This window comes from Pocillopora verrucosa, chromosome 7, assembly GCF_036669915.1.
Source record: "Pocillopora verrucosa isolate sample1 chromosome 7, ASM3666991v2, whole genome shotgun sequence".
NCBI classification, from domain to species: domain Eukaryota; kingdom Metazoa; phylum Cnidaria; class Anthozoa; order Scleractinia; family Pocilloporidae; genus Pocillopora; species Pocillopora verrucosa.
Window position 1 is genome coordinate 22,948,183 of NC_089318.1, and position 13,810 is coordinate 22,961,992.

The following is a 13,810-nucleotide window of genomic DNA, read 5'->3' on the forward strand; positions in this document are numbered from 1 at the left end:
AGCGAGGGAAAGCAATTCGTGGAGTTTACGTAATATCTGTTGCGTGACCTTCGTTACAAAAAACCGGAAGCTGAGTCATTTCCACCCGACGGGAATTTTCCATGAAGTAAGAGAATAAAAGTTCAATGATTAACATTTTCTTCGAATAAAAAACTCTCTCCTGATCTACTGAGTCACATTTACTGCAAGATGAGGAAATCTACCTGGGTTCTATTCACGATCGTCTGTTTTATTTTGATCGTTTGTGCACCAGACGAGAGTTCCGGTTTCGTTCGCAGGGCTCTAAAGAAGGTAGAAAAAGCTGTAAGAAAAGTCGTCTTCAAACCAGTGAAAAAGGTCTTGAAGGAGGTGGTGGAAAAACCAGTTAAGTCTGCGTTAAGAGCCGTAGGACTCAAGAAGGTTCGCAAGACATACAGAGAATTCCAAAAAGAGGTAGTCCATTCTCAGGTGACTTTCAATGAAGATTCCTACCAAGTTAAGAAAATCAACCCTTGCCCTGACGGACATCATAACATTGTGAAAACAGAGCAGCCAGTTGAGATTCACTTTGAAGGCAATGTGGTAGTGATACAGGACAGTTATTGCCGAAAATGTGGACAGCATTTCTTCCACACAAAATATAAGGATGAGCTTTAAAACGCAAGACTGAACTTTTAACTAGCGGGACATTCGTCTGTAAATCTAGAATGAAATGTTTGTTATTTCGTTACCTCCGAAGAGCTGCAAATTGTTCGCTGAGTGTCGTTTAGAAATAAATAGCAACCTCTGTTGGTTAAAAATACATTAATTCAAATTCTTTTATTTTTTTTCTGACAACTCGTACTTGCGATTAACTAGAATTTGAATAAATTCTAGTTCGTTAACTTTCTTGTATAATAATGAGTGACCTCGGATCGTTCAGATGTCATGGACTTTTTTTATCATACTTAATATAGGAGCCTTTGCGTCCACAATTCTTTCTTTTTTCCTGGAAAAACTCTAAGAACATCGCTCGTGTATCGTTCGATGTACTATTAATGAAGATTGTGTAACTCCTAAGTTTATAACTTCACAGTAGCCTGCAAATTGTCCCCCATTGTCTCTGTACAAGCCAAGTGAGGCACACAGTTAGAATAATCAACCTAGCTATAACGTTTTTGTCTCCTATCGCAAATTTCCAGTTTTTTTAAAAAAAAGCCGCAATGCAATGTCCTCAAATGAGAATTCATGTACACTACTGATCAATGGTCTGGAATATTTCGTTATAGTTCTACGCTCAGCCTGACTCAGGTCAGCTGTTGGTATTGAGAAGCGATGGCCTGTGTAAGGAGCGGTTGTAATACAGGACTTAGTGCAGTAACTTGTTTGAGTTGATCGAGCGTCATAAAAACCATTCCTGTCGCCATTCCACATTTCGAACAAACTGTTACGGCACTTTTGATTGACAGCCGTTTAGATATCTCTACTGCCCCACGGTCTTTGCTTGAAGAAACAGTTATTCCAAGAAGTCTGCTTTTTTTCACTGTGATCCATTTGACGCAAATGTGCAGAAATTGTCGCGACGCCGAATCCCTCATCGCGGAAGTCATGTCGATGACTCGGGCAGCTGTATGTCGTCTCCAGAACAAGAAGAAGAAGAAAGAATTTGCGTAGCACTTGATTTCCAATCATGATTACTTGTTAGTCGAAAACCCTTTGCTATTCCGGAGCGGACCCGTTCCTGCCACGAAGTCGAGACAAGTCCTCTGGGACTTCATTGCCATAGATAATGAACTACGGTCTTACGCAAACGAAAGGAAATCAGATAAGTAAGATGAACTAAAAGTAAAGTTCACCTAAAGGGAAATTTCTCGGAACGGTAATCCTCCAATCATGTTTAGTTGATTGTGTTACTTATCTTCGCCTTCTGCGACCCCAGTCACTCGAGCGTTTTCCTGTCGAGTGTAGCATGCAGGGCCGTGGCTTTACCGCTGCATCGTGGTGCAAAGGGTCCATGAAAATGCGATCGGCCCCGTTCCTTTTCCGGTCAACGCGCGCAGGAGTAATTCTCAATAGCTGCAACCAGGTGTTAACCGGGAACCGCGAACAGTGTAGCTCTGCAAGAGTCGGCGGTCTCTCACGTGATTTTTCACTGTGATCCATTTGACGCAAATGTGCAGAAATTGTCGCGACGCCGAATCCCTCTTCGCGGAAGCCATGTCGATGATTTGGGCAGCTGCATGTCGTCTCCAGAACAAGAAAAAGGAGAAAGAATTTGCGTAGCACTTGATTTCCGATCATGATTATTAGTCAGTCGAAAACCTTTGCTATTCCGGAGCGGACCCGTTCCTGCCACGAAGTCGAGACAAGTCCTCTGGGACTTCATTGCCATAGATAATGAACTACGGTCTTACGCAAACGAAAGGAAATCAGTTAAGTAAGGTGAAGTAAGAGTAAAGTTCACCTAAAGGGAAATTTCCTGGAACGGTTGGTCTCCAATCATGTATAGTTGATTGTGTTACTTATCTTCGCCTGCTGCGACCCCAGTCACTTGAGTGTTTTCCTGTCGAGTGTAGCATGCAGGGCCGTGGCTTTACCGCTACATCGTTGTGCAAAGGGTCCATGAAAATGCGATCGGCCCCGTTCCTTTTCCGGTCAACGCGCGCAGGAGTAATTCTCAATAGCTGCAACCAGGTGTTAACCGGGAACCGCGAACAGTGTAGCTCTGCAAGAGTCGGCGGTCTCTCACGTACTTGGCCCCCCCTCCCTCTCCTATTCCCCCCCCCCCCCCCACGCCAACCGAAAGAGAAAACGTCTGACTTCAGGTAAGTTACTCCAAATTCCCAAGAATTTTAGGGGCCCTGAATCTATAACTTCAAATCTAAATTTCTAACATGAAAAAAGTTATTCCCTTTCTTCTTTCTCCTGTTATTTTCTTTGTCATATTTTTTCAACAAATAACAATCAAACGTGTGTGGAAGGCGCACTAAAACTCAGATGAGTAGAAAACCAACGTAAGCTCAAGTGATCATGGTTAACGTGAGGTTGTCATCATTATTAACATCCCCTTCATCTGAAATTTTAAAAGAATCATACCATAACAACACAAAACTTAAGTTTCACCTTATTAGCTTTAAGCCTCTCTGTTTTCACAGCCAGCATAGCAGCACGTTGTTCCACCCTTTCAAAATCTTTTTTAAAACAGTTCTCTATTTCTTTCCTTGTTCCTCTTTTCATGATCACAGGTTTTTTCCACTGAATTTCTAGTCAGTTTATATCCATTTCACTCATTATGAGAAAAGAAGAAATACAGAGCTGACCAAAGTATATGTGCAGTAAATCATGGGTAACTTAACATTTTGGACAAAACCATTCGACTCGGAGACCAGTTAGTCGGCCAGGAAAAGTTAACAATTAACCACAACTCAAACCTCAGGACAAATCATTTGATCGCCGATATTCAAGTGTTAGAAACTTAGGGTAGAAAAATTTATTGAAAACGGCCATATTAACTGGCAGTGTTCAAAAGCTTGATGTTATTGCAATCGACCTAAATTTCAGCGCAACATTTTTTTGTAATTTCATTTTGTTTTGTTCTCCACTTTAGATGTAGTTTTCAAACACGAGACCTGGTGCTTCCGAGAAACTTTCCTTTCCAGTTGCCACAACTGATGCAGGACAAGAACCTCGTCAGCAAACGTCACCTGCTGTGGAAGAGAAAACAGTACAAAGCGAAAAGACAACTGAAAATTCTGTTCCAATGGGTTCTTCTCTAAACTCAGTCGAAGAAACCAAACTTGCTCGCCCGTACTCAGCATTGGATGGGGAAGCTTTGATGGAGATATCAAGTAAAGATACATGTTTAAAAGAATGTGGGGATGGAATAACGCATTCTGCCTCTCCCTACCGGAGAGAATCCCATGAACATGACCAAAGTCACTCTGCCTTGTCTTCAGGAGATTGCAAAAGACTTTTTGAAGATATTTCAGGCGAGGAGCAGACGGTATTAACTGTAAACGAGATCGAAAAAGACATTAGCGCCTTAATGAACGAGGAGAATCAGCTAACTGGCAGGAATTCAACCTATGACACGCATGTATATATATGTTTTGAATATCTAGACGATCATTCATCTTTATCAATCCAGGCTCATCTAGAAAAGGCCAACGATAGCAGTGTTTTTTCTGGCTCTCAGAAAATGATGCCATGGTCAAGAAGAGTAGAAGATCCTCTCTGGAAAAATCGTCCGAGATGTCTGTGTTCGTATCGGTTGCCATGAGAATTATTTCCGATACGCGAGCTGGGTGGATGAACCGAACGATGACACGATTAAACTTGATACCACTGCAATGCCCTGTAATGATGCATTATCGAACGAGAAGGTAAACTGACTCAAGATCCCCTTTCTTGTGGGATGCCTGCGAGGCATACCTCGTTGAAATTTTGGCGTTTTTTTCCCCTGGTAGACACCAATGGCGAAGTAGACCAATGGGATTTCTAAGAGCACCATTGCTTACTTCCGGTCTCACAAATCAACGAAAACGATTTGAAAGAGCATTAATTTTATAGGATGATACAGATTTTTTTTTTCCGTTGAGAAAAATCCTTGTTTGAGTGCGCTTTAAAATCCCAAAAGATAATGCATTCTTTAACAACACTCCTGTGGTCTTTTGAAGACATAACTCGTCTATTTGTCTTTTGATAAAAATTGGCAATGGTAACAGAACCGAGTGGAGTTCAATTCGGTCTGTAAACATATCAGTGATTAACAAAATCGTACGTCCGCGAATTGGACTATGCGAAGTCCTGTTACAAATTAATCACAACTATGACAGAATTAATGAGAGAATACCAACTTTTCTCTTCACAGATCACAATCCCAGAAGGAAATGATAACAATTCGGAGAATGTTGACAAATTGTGTGCTGACGGAATGGCTTCCACAGTTCTCGAGTCAACCCATTCAAATACAGAAGAGCCTAGCATGGAAACTTCCTCTTTCCAGACTGACCAATTGGAAGTGGCGTCTGTAAATGCATCATATGATGCACAGAGGACTCAAAAGATGCCAGTCAAAAGAGCGTCCCTGAGGCGTCGTCAGAAAAAATGGTTTGCTTTAAAGAAGAGGAGGAAATGATTAGCATTTGGAAGGAAGGAGAATGAAACTAACGGATCGAGGAAACCGCTGACCTTGGGAAAATCGACAGCTGAAGTTGCAAACCTTAACTTCAATCAAGGTAACTAATGTCGGGATATCTTTTGGTGAGAACCTTAAATGATGTGAATGTGATTTAATTGCAATCAAAGCAATTGTTCGAAAATATAAGTCTGGTATATACCAGTCTGGTATCTAGTTGGTTTTTTTTCACCGCAGTCTATGACTGTATTGGAAAACTTGCGTCATCCTCTCAGTCTATAATATTCAGCACTGAAACCTTCGTGACTGGGTTATCCAAGTTTTCCTACGCCGCCGAGGATGTTAACATACAAGTATAAGGTTGGTTTATGCGTCATTGGCGTCAAGCTCTCTGTAATATTGCTCTTTTTTGCTTGATTGACGATATGCACCAAGCTTGGCAGCTTTTTTAATGGAGACGCGTCTGACAGAAACGCGCAAGCACAAAAGTTGTGATAGACTTTCACAGGGGACATGTAGGAAAAATTCCAACAGGAAGAATACTGGAGCGTTAAGTTTATCAACTATCTATCTTACTTGGAAACCGAGAAATCTTCTGAAGAAGTTAAACTTTATTACCAATTGTCAATTCCCTTACTTTTTCGTGTAAAAAACTGCTGTATTCACTTTTAGAGGGATCTACATTCGAAAACAGCGAAAATACACTTCAGAAGGAACGAAGGCAGATAGGAGACGAAGACAGGCTGTCATCTCTAAAAGGATTTATTTCCCTCAAAGGTAACAATCAATTGTGCAAACTTACGCTTTACTAAGGTCCTTTCTTTCAGAGGTCTCTACATCCGGGGAATGAAGTTTTTGATGTGCAAGCTTTAAGAGCTTGTACATAAGAAAAGTTTCCTACCAGGCTTTGGACAGCTCACCATCCCCACCCCCCCCCCCCCCCCCCCATCCCAAACTTTTTGTTCAGGTTTAGAGAGGATCGAAATCCGAAATCTACGCGGTGTTTACCACTATATATCAACATTCAAGTCTTATACTTTCGAAATTTCTTTTATCAGACGCAAGAACTAAAGATGGAGAAGATATAATCGTTGTGAATCCCTCGAAGATTCCCAGTAAAAGAGATTTCGCAGGGACGAAGGAATACAATGAAATAATGGCCCGTCTGCTATTGTAAGTGTTTTAATTTTTCAATTTCGTCATTAATTCAATGGCGACTTACATAATGGATTTCAGAAGCATTCCCAGCTGATGACTCAAGGGTACGCAGATCTATCTTTGCGTGCAAATGACAGCCAATGAGAGAAAACACAGAGTTCTGTACAACTACATCATCAGATGATTTGGTTCAGTCTATCAACTGAGCTGATAATGTGAATTGGCCACCGTAGAGAGTTTGTAAGCTGAGCTTCGTTTAGAGTCTGTCGCTCATATAATACCCCTAACCGACGGTGCACCACAATTTCTTTCGATTTTTCCACCCTTACCCCCCCCCCCAACCCCGGCTTAATTCAGCTACGTCATCCCTCTATTAGCTGCATATCTTCTCTTGTATCGTCGTTCTTTGAGGTTTGAGGTAAAGGTATAATATACTGATTATCACATAATGAAAGTGATAACATTTACTTTGGTGTGGAGCTGCAAGCTCACGAATTTTGAAGCGATTTTCCGAGAGTTATCCGGGCCGGATCGGTTTAACCTCTTTTCGCTCAATATTTGGTTCAGAAAACTCGCGCTACTTTCTAAAACAATCAGATGCGAAATTAAGACCAATCCCGTGACTCGGTCAGTCTATTTGACAGTGATTCAGGCAGTTTGCTTGTTTTCCCTTTGAGTTCTTACTTGTGGCTTTTACTGTTTTCATTTATTACGACTGGCCATTGTGGTTTCTTCAGTTTTGGTATTAAAAACTTAATAAAAAGGCTACTCTTAAATTATAACGAGATATCAATCTCAACTTTTTAATCAGCTACTAAGATTCTTTACCAGCTCCCCTCGTGCTAAATCCTTTAAGCCTCCTTTTCAGGTTCGTTCAGGAATTCACTGAAGAGGAAGTGAAAAGCGAAAAGTTTGTGGTCGCAGTTCATGCTGTTACACAGACAAGAAGCAAACTGCGTTCCCGAAAATGGGCGACGGAATTTTACAAGCTATTGATGAATCGGTGAGATGTACGAGTAGAGAAAATGTGTATCGTTTAACTAAGAGAAAAATAATCATACAAACAGCCACATTCAAATAATCGTTGTGCTTTCCACCCTTGTGCACGTTATACCATCGTTTCTTCTCTTTGTCTCACGCAAAAAATTCAATTTGAGTCCGGTGGGAGAAGTAGCAAAGGTCTCACTTTGCGTCAATACAAAATCGTTTCCAGGTTTCCCTCTTGCCGAATCTAGTGAATCGCGCACTTTCCGACCACTGGTCGAATGAACGAGGACTCTAGGGACGAGATCGGTTCAAGGTTTAGATCACGGGTTATAACATGATTTAATAAATTTAATGAGCTGATAAGACCGTGAGTTAAGACAGAACATATCGGTTTTTGGTCATGTTGGCTTAATCACAGCGATTCCGTAAATATTTCTTTAACTTTGATTGTCTGCGGATTGAGAAAGTCCTGACTGTCTCTTCAAACATGTCAAAAAGTCTACATGTCGAGCTTTGTAGTCAGTGTTATCTTTGTGTTCAGCCTTGCTCCCTGTATTATTTTTTGCAGATATCAAAACAGACTCGTCCGCTGTGTTTTCTTCAAACCATCTTTTAAACTGAGGGCTTTGGTAATACTTTCAAAGCCATTTTTCTCGTAAGTATTCTATCTCACAAAGGTACTGACAGAAAAGAGTATTCACAACTTGATACGCTCAATGTGTTTCTTTCACGGCTTCCTGAATCCAAATTTAATATACAAACTTATACCTTTTTAGTGACTATTTGTATTTCAGCCGATTGACCGACCGACCTAACGAAGAACGTCCGTCAGTCAGGTTGACCACTCAGGGTAAACAGGTTGAAGAACGTCTGACCCGCCGACTATTTGATGGACCGACCAACCGAAACACGTTGACTAACAAACTGACTGACTAAATATCACCGTAAAAATCTTGCCGAAAACTTTCTGGTTTTGTATTTGACTGATTGACTGACCACCTGACACTTTTGAGTAACAAAAAAATTAACCGTATCCCCTCGCATAAAAGAATATCACAATGAAAAAAATTTCGAAAGATGAGTGGTTTCGTTGTTTATGTCACAGAAACGACATGAGGGAAAAAATTGTTATCGTGAAGAGCAGGCTAAAATTTTCTAAGGCTCAAGGTAAGGATGCATGTAAATTTGACAACACTGCCCTCATTAGTGTGTACTGAGGGCTTCTTTTCTGAGCACCGGTATTTCTACTGTGTGTAGTTTTGTACGCCGGTTGCATAACTGGTAAAAATTAATCACGTTCAATTTTCATTTTTAGGTTTACCAGGCAGTGATTCAACCGAACAGACATAATGAATAAGTCTAATTTCTTTCCTTTACTCCAGTGTTGCCTTAAGTAAGAATTACTTGAAGAATTACTTGGAAAACAATATTACTGAATACTGCAACAAAGATGGATACTTTCTCTCTTTTGACATCGTTTAACACCAAATAAAGAAATACTTTGTTTAATTTTACCCTTCACCATTATTCGTTTAACGTTTTCCAACATGTCCAAGTTCTTCTTGTTTCCGTTTTCTATCAGCATATTTCCTACACCTTCTTTTTCTTTATGTTATTTTCATTTCTCTCTAATTTACAATAAATGGCACTTTGTTCTGTGGCCGCTGAAATGCAAATCTCCACGTCTTTCACAGAAAAATAAAATTGGGCAAATCGCATGGTTAGAGACTTGCTTTATGAAGCTTAGATATTAGAGGATTTGTTCCGGTGTTGGTATTATTAAGTTTCCATGCACACCTTCCTTCCTTTTTATCCTCTGTTTCTGCCTGTTCAGCATTTTCCAAGGCCGTAACTTGCAGAAACAGCGTCCAGAATAATCTCAGAGTTTCGGAATTGTACGCTAGGCAACAGGATCAGTCACGATGGTGTAGTTTTATTACTCTTTGTAAGAGTGATCTTTGGCCAAATTAGAAGTTCTTGATGGACGCGTACAGAATAACATTGATAGCTAGAGAAATGTGGAACTGTTTCAGTCGAATGCACTGATGGGTGGATTCTTCTCCTTTGGCAGCTGCTCTTGTTATTCATTAGTAATAGTCGAATGTGACCACCATTTTTATTTAAAAAATGTTAAAACCAATCACGATTTAGACGTCCCTTTTTTTCCGGAAAGTCCTGGCACATGACGATAATGTTATGCTTAACTTTGTTCGAGTCATTTTAGCTCGGCATGATCCACGCTTAATTTCCAAGTACTACTTTACTGAAAACCTTTGGTAATAATTTTGCTACACGGCCGACAGAAACCCAATTGACAACTTTTTTTTGTCGATAATGATCAACGCATTACATCCATCTCGCAAATAAATGAGCTAAGTTCGAAGTTCGTCATCTTAATTCTAACGATAAGTTTTCAGTGCGAAGGGGAAAATTTTATTCGTCAGGATTCTACATTTAGTTTCGCAAACTTTGTTAAAAATTCTTTCTCTAAACTGGCATCTCCAATCCTGGCTTCGTTGAAGCTGTTAACTCTCGATGAATGTGCTTTAGAATGTCTTACAAACAAGTAGTGCTTCTTCATAAACTTTGCGACAGTGTCTGGAGGTAATGACAAGTATGAGTGTGAGTTACTGAACACTGATATGTTTAAACAACTAGATAAGTTTGCTGCAAGTAGAGATTTTCATCACTACAATAACAAGGTTAGTTCTAACTTTACTGTTGTGTCGTTGATTTTCAAGTAGTTCTTAATCGCATGCTGCCAAGGCTTAAATTCTCTGAAATACAAACCAAGATATCCAACTAATGTTACGGTGAATTTAGCACTGTTCTAACATACCAAATATCTTCCTATTTATTTCATTTTAAACCAGTCGCGATATTTAAAGAAACACAAAGGTGAGTTTTTGGAAAGCAATTTCTTGATGAAAACCAACCATCGACACTCTCTTGGATTTTTAATATTAATTCTGACACAGTGAAACAATAGAGATATCTGCAAATCATTTCTTTGTTTCGCCTCTAACAAGTACATATGTTTTGTACCAAGGACATGCGTCTTGCATCAATTTGATGATCAATTTTTTGGTTTCATTGATGAGAAGGCTCCAATTGAATTCGAGCCTTCTCATCAACAGCACGTATTGTTCAACTTCAAATTAAACCAAGAGAATACGAACTGATATTCTCTAGATAAAACCATTACCGAGTGTAGTCAGAAGCACACAAAAACAAACTCAATAAACTAAATAAGAAAAAACTAAATAAGAAAATAACTCAAATTAAAAAGATGGAATATGAAAAATAAAACTAAACTCCTTCATGATGAATTGAGCTATGCTGGGCCATCAAAATTTTTGAATGGCTAATTTTGTTTTAACAGAGATGCCAACAACTTTTTCAACAGGTCACTTTTTAATCTGCAGGGGTGAATCTGGCCAAATGAGATGCAAAAAAGAGGGAAAGATAAACATTCTGTCTGCAAACTATGGCAGGCTAGATTCTTGCACATTTCCTCACTGGATGACTATTGACACCAACTGCTGCACAGGGAATCCTCTTGCTCAAGTGCAGCAAATTTGCCAAAGAAATTTTACCTTTTAGCTGGAAGCAACCAATGTGTTTCTCGTAGATGGCCCATGCATGGGAACATATAAGTATCTATTTGTTGAATATCAATGTCAATGACACTTGACACTTGACACTCAGAAAATTTAAGGTAACTTAACCCTTAAAGTCTCAAAATCTGATTTTTAATTCGGATCAATATCAGTATCTGGGCAACTGCCCACCTACCCCTCCCCCTAACTTGTTATCAGTAGACTGTTGTTGGGTTAGGGGAGGGGTAGGTGGGCAGTTGCCCAGATACTGATATTGATCCTTATTGATTGATATTAATTCTTCCCTCTAGCTGCTACACAATTCCTTGTAAATAAATCAGGAGAATTTGGTGTTAGATCAAGACTACTACTTTCTACCTGATAAGTTTGAGTATTCTCATTACATGTTGGCTGGATAATGTGTGGATGTTACAGGGAGAAGTTACATGTTCATCACTTATGGGAGTTAAAAGGGTTAAGAGACTTAATCTCAGACGATCTGAAGTCTGTACCTATGCTCCCAGCCTCCTCTCCCTGAGTAGAGAGGTATACTACTACTGCCATATTTAAAATTTCACCTATGTGCTTGATGATACTGATTGCAATTGAGTACCACCTGCCAATAAGGCTACATGCATTGCAAGAAAAGAGCAGTACAAGACAGTGCTTTCCTTGCTAAAAGTGCAATAATGAAATAACCACAGAGAAATGAAGATGTACAGAAAATATTACTGGCAGTGGTAAAATGGCTGGCTAAACATTTCGGCTAGGGCTGTGGGGGGAAGTGCGGGGGAATTTATCTTGTATGATACAACAAATAGACTGCAATAAATAATAGTAAAGACAGCAAGTGGAATTTCAATGGAGTTTAATTTGTCAATCACAAGTATATGATTACAGACCAACCTTGATAACACGAAATCCTGTTACCAATCGATCATAACCATCACAATTAAAAACAAAAAAACCAGTAACATTTATTTGAGAAGATATCTCTGGTAGAGACATTTCTAAAGAGAAAAATTGTTCCATTTTGGAAATTCCCCAGGTTTGTAGGGTAATTAAGTGGCTGTTGCTATGGTTATTGTAATCAAATCTGTGATTGGAGGATTTACCTGAGTGGACTTGGTGTGATTGGCTGCTTTGGCTGTCTTATTACAATTTTCAATTACAGCCATCTTTCTCATTACAACTCTACAGAAGAATAAGTGAAAAATGAAGCAGCTAATGCACCAATCACATTTGAGGAAATTGTAATGGTTATGATTACCTGTAACAATTTAAATACCCTCCTATTCAGAGGTTTCAAAATATTTTGAAGATGGCATCAGACTATGCAAAAGTGGGTGACTGTGAAAAGTTCTTTAACCCTTTAGCTCCCAAGATCTCATTAGTAATTCTCCTTACTGTCTGCCATATATTTCTTGTGATGTTAGTTTCAAGAATTTGTCATTGGATCAACTAATAATCCCCTAATTAATATTTTTCTTTGTTCAGACATCACTTGTCTGCTTGATATTGTAAGGAGAAATTCTGTCCTGGTCACATAAGGGAGTTAAAAGGTTAAAGGCATTAAAAGTAATCATTTTAAACAGAGTAGCAGGCAACATTTTATCAAGTAGCCAGTAGAACTCTGGTGGAAGGTGGCTTGTTTTGAAACCCCTTCCTAGTTCTCTAAGGCAGAGCTATCAACAGTAACATCTTTGCACATATGAGCATAAGTAAATGAATATATGCATATTAAAGGTATTACATTTATTATTGTTATTATACAGTCAGGTAATAAACATTGTAAGTGGTTATAAACACAATCAAACACTGGATGACAGGTGACTAAAGCCTGAAAGAATACAGGCTCAGCGAAAAAACATAAGTACCTCTGAAATTTACCTCTGGAAGACAAAGAAACAACAAAAACTACCTAAATTCTTTAAGTGTAGGTAATAACAAGTGCTATTCAGTGTAAATAAGCATGAGTACCATTTTCAAAGTCCTTATTTACACCAAATTACATGTCTTGAGAAATCATGTGATTACTAAGTAATATCACAGAAAGTGAGGACAGACAAACTGTTGAGAGTGTACACTTTATTTGTAATTTGTACTTGTGCTACAACTTTGCACTTGTGTTGCATGGTAAATGCACTCATTTTCAGCTAATCAGAAGCTGGCACTATCTTCATACATTGTTAGGGTGCAACATTACAATCATTGATCCTGTCCTCCCTTATGGCCTGACATGTGCAGTACAAAGTCAATTAATGCTTGATGTTCATATTGACAGTGTACCTTCTAACATCAGGAAACTTTTTACAAGAACTTCAAACATCCATACACATACTAATCACTCATCAATGTCACATCTCTTTAGTGATAAGTACTCAAGGCTTAAAACGGAAAGAAAGGCCTTTTTGACATATTGGTGTCAAAGTCTGGAATGATATGCCTAATGAATATAAAAATTTATCAAAGACATCCTTCAAAAAAGAAACAAAGAGCTCATCTCAATATCCTAGAAACTGGAGATTCTCACATGGAGCCTGATGAGATAATGCTAAAATTCAAACACACCAAAATTGAACCAAATTGAACCAGTTCTACAATGTGTTTTGTACACTTAGAAACTCTAGAATTTCCTGTCTTTACAACTGAACATCTGTCATTTTCCCTTTTTTTTCTTTTTTGGTGTATATTTTGTCTTTTCAGTTATGTTATATTTCTTCATTTCTGTTTTATTTCCAGTTTAATAAATTAAGTTCATAAAGAAAAGAAAAAAAATTAGACCTGCCTTGGTTAGCATTTGCTATCTGTGAGTCGAAGGAATATCTTGTAAATATGTAAGAAAATGAAAATAAAAGTGTGTGCGTGTGACCACAGATAGGGCATCAACAACAACTCTAAAAACACTCAAACAAAAAGGATCCAACAGAAACACATGCAAGGAAATTAATTTAAGCAAACTCTTAATCAA